Source organism: Lycorma delicatula, chromosome 2, assembly GCF_047948215.1.
Source record: "Lycorma delicatula isolate Av1 chromosome 2, ASM4794821v1, whole genome shotgun sequence".
NCBI classification, from domain to species: Eukaryota; Metazoa; Arthropoda; class Insecta; order Hemiptera; family Fulgoridae; genus Lycorma; species Lycorma delicatula.
Window position 1 is genome coordinate 72,139,246 of NC_134456.1, and position 19,837 is coordinate 72,159,082.

General features: G+C 30.6%; 1 protein-coding gene across 3 annotated transcripts in view; it reads right to left on the minus strand.

Moving 5' to 3' along the window:
• The window catches only part of LOC142318898 (uncharacterized), a 419,416-nt gene that overhangs the window by 254,007 nt on the left and 145,572 nt on the right, over window positions 1-19,837 (minus strand). For all 3 annotated transcript variants that reach the window (XM_075355545.1, XM_075355544.1, XM_075355543.1), the window contains exon 2: window positions 2,817-2,864. The gene's annotated coding sequence lies outside the window, so the exon portion shown is untranslated. The remainder of the gene's footprint in view (window positions 1-2,816; window positions 2,865-19,837) is intronic.

Below are 19,837 nucleotides of genomic sequence, written 5' to 3' on the forward strand. Positions count from 1 at the left end.
TACCTTTTTTTAATTAAAAAATATTTTTTAAAAAGATTTTTGCAAAATCGCACCCCCGACCCAAAAAATTCTTTAAATAAACTAGTGGTTAAGTGGGTATACTGCATCTACAGTACCCGCTATCACCACAAGGAACGCTAGTGTAGTACCGAAAGACTAAATTAAGTTGCGTGTGTATGCGTGTGTAAGCCGCCTGACGGGAAAGTCCTACAACTTTATTGTCCGTTTTTTTTAAACGTTTATCAAAACTTAAAATTATTTAATTTCAAAACATCAACAAAAATTTGTAACATTAACATGACATGCATGTTTATGAAACACTTAAAACAATTTGGTTTTGAAAAAATGATGAATTTGCTTTAAAAGTTGAAGAAATAAAATCTGATTATACTAAATTCCTCCTACTAAATAGATTCTGTTATGTCCTATTTTAATTCTACAAAAAAAAATCATTAAGTTTTAACATCCCAAATTATACTATAATTAAATTATAAAATCGTTCATAAAGGAAACATACAGATTTTTCATAGTAATAAAAAATAATCATTTTTTTTATATGCGATAATAAAATTCTGGAACTGGCTTAACATAACTCGTTTTTTTTGTTAATAAATAAATGTAGCTACAACTATAAATACGTACTAATTATATAAAGGAAGCAGTACATTTTTTCTAAGCTTGATAAATTAAGAAGCTTTTATTAGTAAATGGCATTTTACATGTATTACAACTTGAATTCTGTATTAATTCAGAAAAATAACATACATACTAACAAACACATAAAAGTATGCTTTCACACTCTCTCTCGCTCTCTCACTCACTCTCTCTCTCTCTCCGTGTGTGTGTGTGTGTGTGTGTGTGTGTGTGTGTGTGTGTGTGTGTGTGTGTGTGTGTGTGTGTGTGTGTGTGTGTGTGTGTGTGTGTGTGTGTGTGTGTGTGTGTGTGTGTGTGTGTGTGTGTGTGTGTGTGTGTGTGTGTGTGTGTGTGTGTGTGTGTGTGTGTGTGTGTGTGTGGAGGGGTTGTGGGTGTGTTATATTCATTATGTATTATCTATCTTTATAGTAATTCATTAATTATCCCTTCTTAAATACAGAGATTTGTTATAAAATATGATTCTGCCAGTTTTGTTGTATGGAGCAGAAACGTGCACGCTACTTAAGGCAGATCTGAGTAAACTTGAAGTATTCCAAATGAGATTCCTATGCCAAATCATCAGAATTCGAGATCACATTTGAAATGAGGATATCCGCCATCGTTGCGATCAACAACCAACAATCGAAGAACAGATTCAAAAGCGAAGATTGCCGTAGTTTGGCTGTGTGCAGAATGAATGGAAACCGACTACCACACAAACTCCTCTGGCATGAACGACCCCCCATTGGAGAGTCCAACGAATAGCTCCAAAGAAAACTTGGATCAAGCAGATCGATGATGGTATACAAAACCGCAGGCTAAACCCTTAATGAGGCCAGGACAACGTCCATGGATCGCCATGTACGGAAGCGTCTTGTTAAACGAATAGTCGGCAACCACAGCAGCGTAGGGGCTTAGGAGTTGATCCAATCCAGATGCCAGCTAGGGATTGCATAAAGTAAAAGGAGAAAAACTCAACCAAAACCAATAACAGCTTAAGGAAATTTTTATCGATTATATTTCACTTACGTAAGCTAAACGATTCCAATCAATCTACATTCCTTCCTCCCGTTTTATACTCTACCACACAATACTACATTTCTGTAGAAAGTGATGGATAAAATAAAAATTATTACACTTTTTATTATTTAATTATAAGATTTACATAAATGAAAATTAGAAAATACTAAAATTTGTCATTCATAAATATTTTTATTCTTATGACGTTTTAATTATTAATATGCTATAGTTATGAGTTACAATCTTCTAATCATCCAGGTTAACTTAGTTAAGATCCCAAAAAGTAAATAATAAGAATAAAATTATATTATTGCGCAGTTATTGATGATATCATATAAAAAAAAAAAATTCTTTAATTCTAATCCGAAATAAATATTTTAAAGAGACATGAAGCTTATCTACTCTCCTTGTGTATAATTTTTCATATTTAAATTTAATTGTTAATGATGTGTTAATATGACCGATTGATAAGAAAATGGGAAGTAATAAAACTAAAAAATTAATAAGGATTGAAGAAAATTGAATGTTTTACTGTTACGTTAGATAAACGAGTTTGGTCCTTTGCCAATCGTGGAAATACGTCAATAAAATAAAATTAATATTTTCGTAGAAATTAATAAATGATAAATGAATTAAAATAATTGAAACTGTTATAATTTTTATTATAGAATTCTATTAATTTCATTGTTAAATGGTAATGTTAAGTGACAAGACGTAAGACAGATAAATAACTTTACTCATAAAATGTAACATTTTCTTGACATTAATGTAGCTAAATTTGAAAAACAGTTCTAACCAATCGTAAATAGCTGTTATTTATCCCATTTTGTATTAACGCCTAATAAGAAATTATTATTATCTTGAATATTATTTCCTAGTAAGGGAATTTTATTCAAAATAAAAATTTCTAGTCAATCAGCAATTGAAACCAACCTGTTATCTCTCCATTTTTGTATCTTCTTCCCTTTTCCCTAACAAGAATAAAAAACATTTTTACAATTTTATTAATCTACAAATTGAAATGTTTTTATAATTTAATCATAAAAGAATAAAACTAATGTATCCAAAAAAAGTTTCAGAAAAAAAATATTTTTTTCCAAATTAAGTTTAAGCTTTTATATATTACATAAATAAAATAAAATTATAATAATAAATACACTTACTCAGAGTAACGTTTCTTTGAATGTGTTGACTCCCATTTCTTATAAATCCTGCAACAAAGAGAAAATAAAAATAAACGTATTTATTATTAATAATATAGCACATTCATAAAATAAGTACATCACATCTAAAAAGGATTTCTATCTGCGAAAGATTTCACTTTAGAAATCCATTTTCCGCATGTCTGAATTTTTTTAATTTTAAATAGAAGATTGCATCACTAGAAAAATTTTAAAAGGAAATGCAAAATTATTTATTCTTTTTTGAACAACTTGATTTGCCAATAAGAAGAGGTATAAGATAATGTCAAAAGGTTATTCCAAGTTGTTATGAAATATCAGGTAAGACATTTTCAATTTTTTTATAAGTATCTGGTGATATAATGGAATGATTTGACTTCACTCCCAGGTGCAAAATTATAATATAAGAAGATTTTGTAAAATAATTCCTATTAATAATAAGATGGCTGAAGCTCGCCTTGAATCAATGATTCTTTACCATTTTAGCTCCACCCGCAGAAAGTGAAAAAAATATATAATGAATATTTCGCGAGCCCCGCCCCCAACCACAACCCAATGAAAACTAGTTAAAACTATTTAGCTGCAACGGGTATAAATATGTATGTATGAAGTGTTTAAACATGAGAAATTTACAGGTTTCCACTCGATGTATACGTGTTCCTAGCAATTTGAACTGCTGGCATAATATTTGCCACGAGACCGTCATGTTGGAACATACATATGATACGTTTGAAGAAGTCGTGCTTTCAGAGGCGTAAGGGACTGCAGAATGTCAGTTCAGTTTCGAATACAAAGCGTACGTCTAGTACCTTCATTTCAGTTTTTAAAAGCATATTTCACTGAAATTAATAATTATTGAGCTATCGATTTTTTAGTGTGTGGTGAAACGGGATAATTTTTTTTTTAGATTCTTATGGAAGGGAGCCATCTACATCCATTGAATCGATTAGTAAAAATAGAAGATTGTAAAATTAAAGTTATTTAATATGATTTTATCTCGCTGGATGGAAAGCCACAGTGCGTTGTTTGCTTACAAGTCCTCTCCGATGAACCAACCGGGTTGATCTAGTGGTGGACGCGTCTTCTCAAATCAGCTTAAAAAAATTTTAAAACATGTATATGTAATTTAATAGGCATTATTACATACGTGAATATGTAATAGATTTGGTGAAACATCTGATTATTTAATATTAATTGAAAATTATAATTTAAAATCGTATTGTTTCTGGATTTTCTAGTTTAATTTTATTTAATTATTATGGAATTTCTGTTTAATTTTATCTACATTAAAGTGAACTACAGATTGACTGAAAAATAAACTGTCACAAGAACAACATATACACTGTGGCATACATGCCCGAACTTTAATAAATTGCAAAAACTTATCTTAGTTCATTACTCCTCTGATATTGTCGGACAATATTCTCCCTAAGTCGGAATTGATCATTTCGTTTATTTGCTTTTTGTTGCGAATCATTTAATCGCTCTTTCGTTTGATATAATTATTCTGATCTTTATTTGTGTACACGTTCTCCAGTTTTAAAATTTTCTTTCTCTTTATTTTCATCATTCTCTCTTAATCTTTTTATTGTTTCTTTGTCTTAACGTGTTCATCCTCTTTATAATATCTCTTAATGTTTTTATTCTTTCCTTGTTTTTAATATTTTCTGATCTAGTAATACGAGTAATAAAGGGACTTTTAATCTATCCTAATATTTCATGTAAGATTATTGAATTAATAATTATATAAATATTTGATGTTAATAAAAACTAATATTTCAGCAATTGTGTAACTGTCCACTTTATTAAAGAATTGAAGGAATATATCTCACTTTCAAATGAAATAAGTTTAAATAAGATACAGAAAAAAATGTTTATATGTAATTTAATAAGAGTACAAGGAAGTCATGTGGTGTTCACATCAGATTTTTTTATTTAATGAGATGTTATGCAAGTGGGATTAATTGTTAAATATTATCACAAAAAGTGGATGTAATTTCATATTTTTAAAATAATTAACATTTTATTTAAATAGCCTCAATTTTATGAAACAAGGCATGAATCTATAAAATTTTTAAAAATATTTTTATAAGTTTAACAAAATATTTAAAAAAAAAGAAGGAAAAACGGGAAGAAATATTCAAATTATGTGATTTTGTTCCAGAATTAATTTAATTTAATGATAAGAGATATAAGTTCGGAAAGTTATTTTTGAAATAAATAAAAAGATGATAATTTCAAACCTATACAAAAAAACTGAATTGGGATCTAATGATCACTATAGCTTCAAAGGCGTTATTACCCTTAGTCGAGAGGTGGTCCTGATATCTTGGGGGTAAATATTATTTAGAATCAGTTCTATTCAAACTGACAGAAGCGGTTCGGTAGTTTAAAGAGCAACCAAGAAGAAAAATATAAATTACGAGACGCATTTATTTAATTAACGTAAATTTTACACTACAACAAATAACAAAGCGTAAACAATTTGATCACAAGTATTAATTACGTAAAGTGCATTAATTAAATAAATAAATTTTTAAATTTTGCACTTTAAGGAAACATAGTTACACATTCTGAGAATGGAAGGTGAGTGAAACTTAAGATAATCGTTCCAGTTCTCTATGTTTGTAAAAGCAGAGACCGATTCCATTGTCAGAAGTAGCCGTGCTAATGACCTGTTCTCAAGAAGAACCTACTTTCCTGTCCAGCCACCAATGGTAGCCCTTCACACGCGTGCTATAGCTACTAACTACTACTAGTACTAGTACTATAGCTTCTGGAGATGCTATATACATCACTCAATGCTAACCACGTGTTATTTTTCAATTAATATCAAGCAAGAATTAATCCAATGTCTAAAAATGGTGTATAATTGTATTATGTGATAGTATATCTAAACAAAACAATTTCAAAATACAGACAACCTTAGTTTATTATTACAACAGAGTACATCCGCCCATTTAATAGCAAAGAAAAGAAACAAATTTATTTCACAAAAATAAATAATTCACTTTAAAAACATCTGATTTGGGACTTTTATGACGAAAAATTAAAAATTTTAACTTATAAACAAATCAGTAACACGTGCGATCATTTAATCATGCACTACGTGCATTATTTTAACATTCTTTAAGTTATCATCGCAGGCAGAAATAACGTTCGGGAGTACAGAAAAGTCACAAAAAAAATTAGTTCTACATGAATAACGAATAAATTTCGTAGAGAAACTGAAACTCCAGACATTGTTAAAAGAATAAGGTATGCCTTTGGTTTAATAACCAGGTGTAAAGTAATGGGATGGGCATACTGGATAATGAGTTTTTTAGTGATGAGGCGTATTTTCATTTTAACGTTTAAGTCAATAATCAGAACAACAGATATTGGCCAACAAAAAATTCACATATCTTATACCAATCGCCTCTACACTCACAGAAGGTGTGCGATTTCTCGACGACGAATAGAGGGCCTGATTTTTTATTTTTACGAAACACGTGACTGTCCTCACAGTCATCAGCCTGGCCTCGGTCGGGATGGCACGGATGTAAATGGTTCGGCAGACATTTGCATCAGTAAATACATATCAAATTTCGCCTTCACGTAGGCCTCAGACGGAAACCTTCACAACCAACCTAACATTATTCCCTCAAACTAACTGACCGAAACCGCGGACCCCGCTCCTAGTACAGATTTTACAACACCGTTCGTGACTGTGAATGCCTCAGAAGAAGAACGAGTTTAAAGTTAAATCAGTGCTACACTCATACCAATCAAAATTGTGTTTTATGCAACATAGAAATTCAGACCTACACCCAAATAAGTCGATCAGTTTAGGTCACCTAACAAGGGGAACGCAACCTCATTCCGGTCCGCGCAGCAGCCGGAGACAAACCCCGCAACCACCCATCACCCGGTCCCATCATGGTATCTCGCGTAGCATTACCAAGTTACGATCAGGACCGCCACCGGCGGAGGGAAGCCACGTCCCCGGTCGCATGGGCTACCATACCAGCCACTATAGACCACTCCTCGCGGATCATCCAGTTGGTACGGAGATCCAGAAAGGAATGTATTCTTTTAAGTTCTCTAACAGCTCGTGAACGTTCGACCTTGTATCGGGGACAGACGTAGAGGACGTGGTCCACTGTATGTATCTTCAGTCCCGCAATCCGGGCATTGACTCGAATCCACCAAACGAAACCTAACCAAACTCGCCCGAAAGGGACCATGCCCGGAGAAAAACTGTGTGACATACCGATTGTGAATACCATAATATAATTATACAATTTTTAGCGCTTCACCAGCTGGATGAACGCTATTGTTATCTGAAACAAGACGGGGCAATGTGCCGTGCCAAAAAATACCACTGAATTTTTGGAAGAAATGTTTGGTGATAGCATGATCTCTCAAGTTTGTGGACGGACCGTCGTTCCCTTGATTTATCGTCACCAGACGATAAATCAAGGGTTAATGTCTGGGATTTTTGGAATAACCTGTATATTAAGCAAACCCACGTACTCTATAAGACCTGGAGCGAGGTATTACTGCAGAGATGAGTTAATTCCATTAGCCCTGATGTCTTGCGAAGGGTGTCGTCAGGAAAATGGTGGACATTTCCAATACTTGCTTTAGGACATTACCAGTTGTGCATAACTACATTTCACGAATCAAATCAAATGCGAATATCTCTGTATTATAGTCCATAGTGGAATTTTAGTGTTAGTATCATGGTTTACACGATAAAACGATCAAACAGACAGATAGAATGCAATAAAAAACTCAAAGAAGATAGTTTTAACTTCATTAATACTTTTAACAGCTGTAGTACATAAATGATTAAGAATAATATCTCAATAATTGTAGGATAGTAGACTGATCTTTTCGCCTTGCATAGTGCAGCACTTAATTAACAGTTATGAATGCATAAATAAATGATGAAAAATAACGAATTCTAGGCAAAAATAAAAACAATTATTTTTTAAACTCATCAGCAATAACCGTAATTAGTTTATTATGTAATATCGGTGCGAAGAAGGTCGGAAAAGCTCAGTTAAAAATATTGATATACTTGTCCAAGTGTTTGACTCCAATTGATATCAACTAATAATTTTATTGCTATGAATGATAATGTTCTAATAAAACTTAGTTATAATAGAAGGAGGAAGTTAAAATTAATCTGCAGAACAAAAAAAAAGTACGTTTAAAACCAAAATAATCAATTGTTTAAAATTAGAACCAGTATCAGATGAAAAGTGACCTAAAATTCCTTATAAAATAGAGGGAAAAGAAAAGGTATATATTTGCATAAACACGATTACAAACCACGAGATAATGTTTTAATAAAAAAAATTAAATATTTTTGTGTAATGGATTATTAACCAACTATGAAATTTAGGTTTTTTTTATTAATTTCCTTAAGTTAAACAAATTTGTCAACTTTTTGATGCTAATTTACAATTTTTTCTCTTCTTAAATTAAATTAACCGAGTAGTCAAATTACAGTATTTTCAATAAGAGAAAGTCTTGTTAATAAGGAGGTAACTCCCTCCTAGTCACGAGAATGAATAAAATCACGGGACAAAAATTATCTTGTGTGAGAATCATCCGACTGCTTTCGAAAGACCTGTTTAACTTCTTTCATTAGAAAGACATACTGAGAAATTGTTATATATCTCTTTAATCTACTCGTAATTTTATTATCGACTGAGAAAAATGTTTCATAAATATAAGAATGTCATTTTTTTATCATGTGAATAATAAAGAAAAGAGTGAAAATTAAATCAGGAAAACATCAATTAAATATCAAATTAAACAGGATAGACTAAATTTTAATATTGTATATTTAAAAAGAAACTGAATTACAATTGAAATACGTAAAAATAAGTGAAATATATTTTTTGATTTGAACAAGTTAACAAAAAACTAATAATTGAAAATGATTAATGATTACATAAAAAAAGAGATAACATTACGTTGTGAAAAATACGAAATTAAGTCATAAAGTATTACTTATATAAATAGTTAAATCAGATAATTTGCCATTAGTAATTACATAAACTTCCTTGCATTTTTAGAAAAGTAAATCATTTTTTTTTTTTTTTTTTTTTTATCTTCAGTCATTTGACTGGTTTGATGCAGCTCTCCAAGATTCCCTTTCTAGTGCTAGTCGTTTCATTTCAGTATACCCTCTACATCCTACATCCCTAACAATTTGTTTTACATATTCCAAACGTGGCCTGCCTACACAATTTTTCCCTTCTACCTGTCCTTCCAAAATTAAAGCGACTATTCCAGGATGCCTTAGTATGTGGCCTATAAGTCTGTCTCTTCTTTTAACTATATTTTTCCAAATGCTTCTTTTTTCATCTATTTGCCGCAATACCTCCTCATTTGTCACTTTATCCACCCATCTGATTTTTAACATTCTCCTATAGCACCAAATTTCAAAAGCTTCTAACCTTTTCTTCTCAGATACTCCGATTGTCCAAGTTTCACTTCCATATAAAGCCACACTCCAAACATACACTTTCAAAAATCTTTTCCTGACATTTAAATTAATTTTTGATGTAAACAACTTATATTTCTTACTGAAGGCTCGTTTAGCTTGTGCTATTCGGCATTTTATATCGCTCCTACTTCGTCCATCTTTAGTAATTCTACTTCCCAAATAACAAAATTCTTCTACCTCCATAATCTTTTCTCCTCCTATTTTCACATTCAGTGGTCCATCTTTGTTATTTCTACTACATTTCATTACTTTTGTTTTGTTCTTGTTTATTTTCATGCAATAGTTCTTGCGTAGGACTTCGTCTATGCCGTTCATTGTTTGTTCTAAATCCTTTTTATTCTCGGCTAGAATTACTATATCATCAGCAAATCGTAGCATCTTTATCTTTTCACCTTGTACTGTTACTCCGAATCTAAATTGTTCTTTAACATCATTAACTGCTAGTTCCATGTAAAGATTAAAAAGTAACGGAGATAGAGAACATCCTTGTCGGACTCCCTTTCTTATTATGGCTTCTTTCTTAAAGTAAATCATATATGCACGAATTAATTTCGTGTTAATACCTTTCTAGTTGCTATAGTGATAATTTGGTTGTAAAAAATAACTATATAAGTGATTAGCAGTTAGAAATAAAAAAGAAAAAAAATGTAGAAATAAACAAAGTATATCGTTGGGAATAAAATAAAATATTTGTTTCATCGATATAATTACGTTTACATCATACAATGTGTTTGATTAGTAAAAAAAAAAAAAAAAATATTGCACTAATACCTAATAAATTTATTGCATGATCAAGATTGTTATCAATATCATATCACAATGAAGTATAACTTATATGGCGCTTATATTTAACTTTGTGGATTGTGAAAAATAATAATAATAATAAACGAATTGCATATCAGTTTTTATTTAGAACGAGGGATATAATAAGTTGTGAAGCTGCTATAAGAAAGAATGTTCGACCTAGATAGAGAAATGAAAATATGTTTTATTAATTGATAAAGAAATTTGACAAAACAAGTTAGAATATAACTTGATGATATTGAAAAAAAAGATTAGATTAAATCAGAGAGGTAGAAGATTTATGAAAGAAGTATACGAACGAATACAGGGAGTCTGAATTAAAAGTGAAGATGAAATAGAGGACAAATTAAGAAGACCAGTTACGCAAGGATCACACCGGTTCTTAAAAGCGGATTTTCAAAGAATTAGTAGAAATCGCTACTGAATCCGGTCAGATTTTCTAAGGATGGAACAACTTTTTTTTATGTTTTGGAGTCTCCTGATCACGATTCTACAATGTTTATATACATATGTATGTATGTATGTATATATATATAAGATATTTACGTCAGCTCTAACGGACGTAAATCTTAACCGATTTTAACGAAACTTGCTATGGAGATGTAATCCTATTGGAAATAGAATCCTATTAATTTTCAAGAGAATCGATTCACAGAAACCAGAGTTAAAGAAAAGAAAGCTGGAATTTTGGGTACATTTTCAGGTATTTCATAATACTGGATACAATTTTTAATCGATTGTTTGAAACTTGGTAGAATGTTGTAAACCTATTAGAAAACCTCTTGATTTTTAAGCAAATAGATTTTAAAAAACCGGTATTACAGGCAAACAACTGGATTTTTGGGTACGTCTTCGAAATTTTTTTAACTTAAAAGATGACATGTTAGAAATGCAAAATTAATTTTTGTGAGCACCGCCAGGTGCAAGTCTGTTTTTGCAAATATTCAAATTCAAGATATCATGTTTGAAACCAAAATCAGATTTTTATGAATACCGCCAGGTGCGAGCTAGTTTCGTAATAATCCACAATGTGAACTAGTATGAAAAAAGGGGTTTTTCTTAAAAAAAAATCAGTTTTGAAGTTTTAATCATTTTGGTTCTTTTTTGGGTCAATTTCAACATTTTATTTTTTGTAAGCACGGCTCCAAAATTATGAAAATTATGGGTAACAGTATCAAAGCGGGTTGATGACAAGTAGTATTGTTAAACAATTGATGTCAGAATTCACAACTATGTGAAAAAGAGGAAGAAAAAAATATTCAAATATGAGGTAATATAAAATTACAAATATAACATGAAATACAAAAAATTGGGAAAAGTAACTAAAACCCTCAAGGCAATATTATTTTTAAAAATAATTACAGCAGTGCATCACCATTTCTTTCTTAAGTTATACCGGAAATCCGCCCTTCTGACGTAATAACTGCGAAAGTTTTTATATTTATGGACGTCAACCAAAAACCTATGAAAAAAATAAATAATAATATGACTGTAAAAAACAGGGGAAAAATAATCAGTAAACCAAGTAATATTAGAAGAAAGCAAAAAAGTCTCCCCTTCCCAATTTCCACCCTTGTGGTTCGATTTAGCCCATTAATGAACTCACAGAGATTTTGGGTCGTTATATTTTATGTATCAGTTTGAAAGTGATTGGCGCAAAATTACGGCAGTTATCGTGTCCAAAAGAAAGTGAAATATGTATATATATAAATGAAATATATATATAAACTTTTGAACTGACGCTGGTTGTGGGGTCTGGGGGATGTGAAACGCGAAGATATGTTGAAATTTTCCGGAAGTTGAATCATGGTACCCATTAAAATAGGTAGCTTTCTTATGAAATCTACCTAAAAGCAAACTAAAAATGAAAAAGCAACATTTAAATAATTCAAAAAAAAATTTGGATAAAAAAGTAAATACGAATGAATCAAGGAAAAACATTTACAAAATGTTTTTGAAAATATAATATTGTATGTAAAACATTCACCTAAATTTTATTTAGAAATAATATTTTTGGATTTCTGAAACGATATAAATCTGATTTGAAATTTCACATTACAATTTTATTTTAAATTTTGATGTAAATATATTACAATAACGAAGTAGTAAGAAAAAAATACTAAGCCGTATTTTATATTGGAATAAACTATAAAGGCAACGGATGTACATGGTATTTACACGCAACAATTCATAGTTTATGGTTACAATAATTGTTATAATCTATAAGTCATTAACCTTCCCCCTTCAATAAAATCGTTATAATCTTCTATCTTTTTACATAAATTCTGAATATTCTGTGGATATGAATTACCTTGAACTTCGTATTACAAAAGAAACAACAGAAAACAGGTTTATAGCAAAAGGTTTAATTAATAATTCAAATCACGGTTAAAACAAAATTGTTTCAAGAAAATAGGAATGTAACCGTAACTTTTAATAGGATTAAAATTTAATGTGATTCCAATTAGAGATAGTCACAAAAAAATTAAAAATTACCTACCATCTCTAACTAAAGAAATAAAAAAATTCTTTGTCGTTATTCCTTCAAGTTACGAGGAAAATATAAAAGGGTTATGCATTCATAAAAGACTATCTATATCTATATATATAATGGGAAAGGTTTTCATTTGTTTGGAATAAACAAAAACAGAAAACAACTCGATCAAGCAAACAAATTTTTACCCATGTTTCTTGGAATAACTGAGAAACATGATCAGAAAAATCTCTAATATATATATATATATATATATATATATATATAGTATGTAGCAGTGGAGATTTGCCGGTTGAAGCACAATCTTTAACGAAATGAATTAATGAACTGTGAACTGTCAGTCTCTATCATTGTGTGGGCTGGGTTTGAACTGAATAATAAATCAATCGGATGAATAATATTACAAAAAATAGAATTAAATGTTCGTTAAGTAAAATAAAAAGATACCCTCGTCGAAGCCTGTAACCCTTAGTGGGCGCGTTATCATTTGGCGAAACGACAGATGCCTCCCTCCCAGTAATGGGTGATAGGAAGGAAATCAAATACCATCCGTAGACCAACAGGTGAAGAAATGGTCAACGGTCTCGAAGGCAAATGAGGAAGAAATTCCGAACGGCGGAGAGGATGGAAGAGCGGGTCTCCAAATATAACCCCAGGGCAGGTCCAGGTGTTCAAAAGATGGCCCCAATGGTCTCGAAGGCAAATGAGGAAGAAATTCCGAACGGCGGAGAGGATGGAAGAGCGGGTCTCCAAACATAACCCCAGGGCAGGTCCAGGTGTTCAAAAGATGGCGCCATCACTGGAATTACTCTGCAAGACGTTGGTACCGTCTTTAGAGGACATAAATCATACTCACAAATTTTAAAGTAAAAAGCGAGACCGGAAAAATGGACATAAATGTAAAATTTCTTTGAGATCGGAACAGGCGATTCGCCTAAACCCTCATAAGAAGAAGAACATAAAATAATATTAAATTAATTGTTTAAGAATAATGCGCTTCCCGTGGGGACTTTGTGGGAGGCTAGAGTGGACTGCGTATTGCGGGCACTTCATGAGAGGCTAGACTAATCATTACCATCAAAGTAATTACAATCATAGTAACAAACGGAGTGCTTCTAGGACGTTGTTTTGGGAGATGCAACAGGGTGCTCTTATAATATCGACCAATATCGGCCATCGACCGAGGCTCTAACTCTCTTGAAGATTAAGATATTAAAAATATTCATTATTTCTCCGCCCCCAAGGAGGGTGAAGTTGTGAATTATAGATATTCATTAAGGAAAAATAGATTAATTTTTACTTCATTATTATATTTCTGCCACCATGGCAAAGAAATAAGATATGATTTTTCGCCCTCAGATGTCTGCACTTTAGTTACCGTAGTTACTACTATACTGTCTTTTGTAATTTAGTTCTTTTTCAGGTTTCTATAAAGCCTGAATACTATAATTATTATTTATCAGTATTATTCTCACCCATGAAAAAAACGTACAGTGCGAATGTCCAAGGGGTGGAACCTTCTGGAAAGATGGGAATGGCGAGCGAAGCGGGCTCTGCAACAATGGGGTAGACTTCTTGGCTTCAGGAGGCCCCTAGGAGCCCCCGAAATGCCTACGGGATTCTCCTGGGCTGACCTGAGGTTGGAGGGTCCAGGTTCTGGCTAGACTGGCCGACTATTACATAATATTATATAAGCATCAGTTTCTTAATTTTTAAATTAGAGGACACGTGATTTATGCTTTCCCAGCTAAAATTCTACTGCTGCTGCAATAGTTGTTCTTGTGTTATAAGGTTTGATGTTTTTGTAGTAATTTTTTTATTTGGTTTTATCTTTATTTCTTCTTTTGTGTTATGTTACGGTTGCGAGTTGAACTCAACTTCTAACCTATCAAGTAGATAGTTGCGTTAATTTCAGTTCCTTCATATCACTCAGTCTTGTTAAAGGCTCGATAGATGTATTTTTTTTTTTAAGAGATAATTTTCTAGTAGTAAAACCGATGGAAATATCCATGGATATATCCATGGGGTACTCGCATCGCTGGCATCCTGACTGAGGCAAGAACAAGGCTGAGAGAAGCCTTTTGCCGAGGTTCTGAAGATGACCTCCGGTAAAGCCCATAAGGGTTAGGTACAGAGGAGGTGGCGTAGCTACTGAAACTCCCCTGCAACATGGAGGAGGTCAGGATGCTGCAGCAGCAAAAATGTAAAAAGAGAAAGTATAGGGATCGGCCAAAATTTAAGGTAGGTGGTTTTTGTTTCCAACTCTCTCTCTTTCACAGTCAGAAACCCACTGATTTTCTGAGTAAAACGCGCAACTTCAAACTTCAACTTAAGAATACGTTGTTTGTTGTCGACCTTAAATTAAACGTAACTCAACAACACTCAACCAATCTCCATAAAATTTTAATACGCACAACATCAAATATATTGCTAGATCTTGTCTAAATTTCAATGAAAGTGATTGTGTAGTTTTGGGGAATTTTGAGCCACAAAATTTTGTAATATATTTTATACAGTATACATATATATATTACATTTGAAGTGAGAGATATTTTCGTACTCCTCATATCTCAAAAGTAAATAAAATTCATTTTCACTTCCCAATCCCAACGTGCCACAGTAAGTAATTACACTTATTTGAAAAGTAGGTAAAAAAGGAATGTGTAGTTTCCATCAATTACAGTCTTTGACTTAGAAAATTAAGATTTAGTACGATTTAAGTTATTTAAAATTCCAAAGTTAAAAAACCTAAACTTTCCCCTCTTAGAGAAGGATATTAAATAGTATTTATAAATAGTTTTTTCTAATAACTCGAAAATTTGTTAATCAAAAAAGTTGAAATTTGGTTTTATATAAATATCCTTGCTTAGGGCCTAATTTTCGATCCCATCGGACAAGGGAATATCACTTTTTTTTTTAGTAAACTATATATAATATTTAGCCTTTTTGAATAACATTGAATCAGATTAAGGCAACTTATTTAAATAAATAAAATTGCTCCAATAAATAAACCCTTGGTACAAAAAACAAGGGGTTTTATGGGACCCATACTTAAAAAATCAATTTTCTTAAACATTAATTTCTAGATTGAAAATCAAATTGTATCTAGTGTTAATGTAGTCGATACAGCAGATTTTTAAAGATAAAGAGTGTCCAATGAGATCCAGATTAAGAATTTAAACTATTTTTTGATGTTTTTTAATTTTTGATACTTTTTTTTGTAAGTTGTGGCTTGTTATTAAACATTTTATAGGAGGTAACTGTCGAGCAAGGAGCATAAATAGGGAAAACCCTTTTTACTAAAAAATTACGTTTTTTTCTTAGCACTAATACTTTAATTAAAGCATAATTTTGATGATAAAAAGCCATTTAATCAAGGAGTTCAAATGATATCTACAACGTTTACTACAAATTTCTATTTTTATTCTTAAATGTATATTTAATATTGCACAATTTTAAACGTAAAATCATTGTTTTAACAGGAGAGTCAAATCAGATCTAAAATTTTAATGAAGATTTTGTTCTTTTTCGCAACTGTACACTAATATTGCATAGTTAAATCAATATTAAAAATCCTATAGAATATTTGAAATAAAAATCAATCGATTACCAATTAAGTTATAAATCGTTATGTTAAAATTTTAGAACTGCATCTTAAAAATAATTAATTAGAATTCTTATCAGTATTACGCCTATTCAGAGATTTATTGAATTTAAAAAATATATAATTACTTAGGGAGAAAAGCATTAGCTATTTTTTTCTTTTTTTTACTGCTAAGATGAGTGGAAACACTTTTGAATAACATTGAATCAGATTAGGGCAACTTATTTAAATAAATAAAATTGCTCCAATAAATAAACCCTTAAGGTAAAAAAACAAGGGGTTTTATGAAACCCATACTTAAAAAATCATTATATAACTGTATCATTATATAACTGTAAGGTAAATCCACAAAAAAGTAGAACAAAAAGGAATTCTTTCCTATTTTGTTTTAAGATGACATTAACATGTTTTAGAACTAAATACTGACGGGTAAAGTGTATTTAATAAATAAACATGCTAAGTAGTGGAAACGTTGCGTAGTGGAACGCCTTTCGGTATTTCCTGTTAACCCTTAAACCACACATTCACGTCAGAATAAAAACCAAACACAATTAAGTCTGGTGGTCTTCCTGAAGAGTAATCTTAAACAAAGAAACATAAAGTGTACTAAAGAATAATATACGTAAAAGCTCTTGAATTATATTGCTTGGTAAAATAACAATTCCACATTTCTTCCTTTAAACGCCTTGTATTCTACTCAAGTCATTTCTATTCATCAGTGATTTATGTCTAACGGATAAAAAGGAATAAAGCATAAATTCGTTGTGGAATGTTTGCACATAATGATATATATATATATATATATATATGTGTGTGTGCGTGTGTGTGTGTGTGTGTGTGTGTGTGTGTGTGTGTGTGTCAACGTGTGTGTGTGTGTGTGTGTGTGTGTGTGTGTGTGTGTGTTTGCCAACGTGCGCTATGCAGGTAATTTAATATAATTTATTTTTATAATATACATTGTATCTTTTAAAATGTTTTAAAGTAGAAAATGTATGCTTCTTTTATTATATGCATGAATACACATTTAGAATTTATATTCATTTATGGTATGATAAATTTTGGATTACAAAAATTAATTTTATAAGTAACATTAATATATTAAAAAAAATACTAACAATAAATTAAAATTATTTAAATATTATATAAATTATACATATACATATATATATATTTTTTTGTTATGAAATAGCAAATAAAAGTATAGAAAAGACAATGAGCTGAATCGCAAAATCAGTACAGATCAGTGAAGAGACCTCACCAGGTCGGCCAATTTGCTGTAGCGTTAAGAATTTCTAGCTTGGCGGGACGTGCATTGAACCGTTTTGTTGTTAAAGGAAAATACAAACGATTCTAGTTAGTTTTTTCTTTTTTACGTCAGATTTCCATCATTTCTGTATGCTACATATAACTTATTTACTTTCCTTTCCTAATTTTTTTTCACTGTTATTCGTTACTATATTAACAGCTTTATCAATTTAACACGGTGACCGAACTGTACAGTTTGAAAAAATAGATTTCATAATAAAATCTTACGAAATCTTAATTCTTAACTTATATTGGTGAAGGATTTTCCCTAAATAAAAGAAGAGGAAAAAAGGAAATTAAAATTTCTGTTGGCGGGACTTTCAAAACAATTCATTTGTGTATTTCTTTGTTTTAACGATTTGTTATGCTAACTGTCACTTGGACAATTAAGATGAAGACTGAATTTCACTATTCATTAAATAAATACATAGTGTTTGTTATTAAATTTAGAAATATTTGTGCACGCAGGTTCTAATATTATCAAATAATTTATCTTTTTAACACTGTATGATGACTATCAGATTTTGAAATAGTAAATGATGAATAAATGTACCAATAATTTCATATAAATAATTTCTAAATTTTGAATTTACACAAAACAATATTACAGATTAATAAAAAAGAAGAAGAAATGTGAAAAATACCACATTATACTCCAAGTTAATAAATTAAATCAGTTAGAAGAGTACATTATTTAGTTTTTATTACGAAAATGAAAGGAAGAGAGAACGTATGATTTCTGATCGCAGATTTCTTAAAACTGAAATATCGAAGGGCTTCGCAAATAAATAATTATTATATTTTTGAACTGATCTTTTTTTCTTGTTTCTTCAGTATCATTGAAAGGAGACATTAAAAAGTTTTGTAATTTTCATTCACGGAAATTAGCTATTTTTATAAATGTAAAATCAATATTCAGACCATATTTATTATGATACTTTTGAAATCAGTCGGCGACTGAAGCTGAAGGTCACACTTCGCTAATCCTGCCAACCTTACCAAACCTGATTATTCTCTTTTACCACTCTAATGTGTTTTATAGATAGCTTTGCATTAATTCTTATTTGTTTTTGTATAATAAACTCTTGGTAGTCCGTACAAATAATTAATTTTCATTTGAAATGTTTTTTCTTAGATGGCCAAATTTTGCATATTTAAAAAAATTACTTCACGATTTCTGATGATTTTTAACATAGACGATACTTTTATAACGAAAAAATTGAAATTTAATACCGTTACATTTTTATAATTAACAAAAATACGTATACTGTTACAGTTCAAGTACCTCATACGATAGACCACAACAAATAATACGGTTTGTATTTAAAAATGTTTTTACAGTATTTTAAAACATTTGTTTATTATTAAGATTAATGTTCAAAGTGTGATGAAACAATTAATTACAACAAAATGATATTATTGTATATAAATATCCATGCTTTTAAATCTACGGATGGTTGTATTTTAAAATTTAGATCGGTCTTCTTCGTTTTTCTTTAAAATTTTATAAAAAAATAAAAAATAAATGTAAACTGTCCTGAACTCAGGCATCAACCCAAAAAGATTTTATTTTATTATACTAATTTAAAGAACTTATTGAAAATAGACCTTACGATACTATAAAATAAATGTTTGTTGTACAAAAAGGGACGACAGTTTCTAAAAGTGCAGTCTTAGTTTAACTCACCACGAAATAAAATTTTTCCAATACAAAACATGGTGTGTTGGTTTGCTGTATGTGGTCACAATTTATTTTGAATGAAGCGTTAACATCTTAAGTAAAAAATTGAACTAACAGCTGTATAATAAATTTTACTGCGTACTATAAACAGTACGTTTACCTAACATTTATTATACTTATTATTTTTTTACTTTTTGTTAAAAAAAATTATTGTAGACATAGGTTTTTTGAAATCTTATAAAATTAAGTAAGTAAGTATAGAAGCACCGTGCTTCTTGATACGAACGACATATAAATATATATATATATATATATATATATATATATATATATATGTATGTATTACTACTTATACTTCATTATATTTCTATCACCATGGCCGCAGAAATATAATTAGATAAAATTACTAATCATTAATTAAAATACTTAATATTCTTACAAATATAATGATAAGAACGCGTCAAAGGTCCAGGGGGCTCCGCTCTCTGGCTAAACGGTTGGACGAGCCCTGATCGGCTATTATCGCAAAAAAACATGTAACTCCAAATTTCGTGAAAGAAGAATTAGCGACCAGAATCTGCAGGGCCTTGTGATAAAGTTACATGTAAAT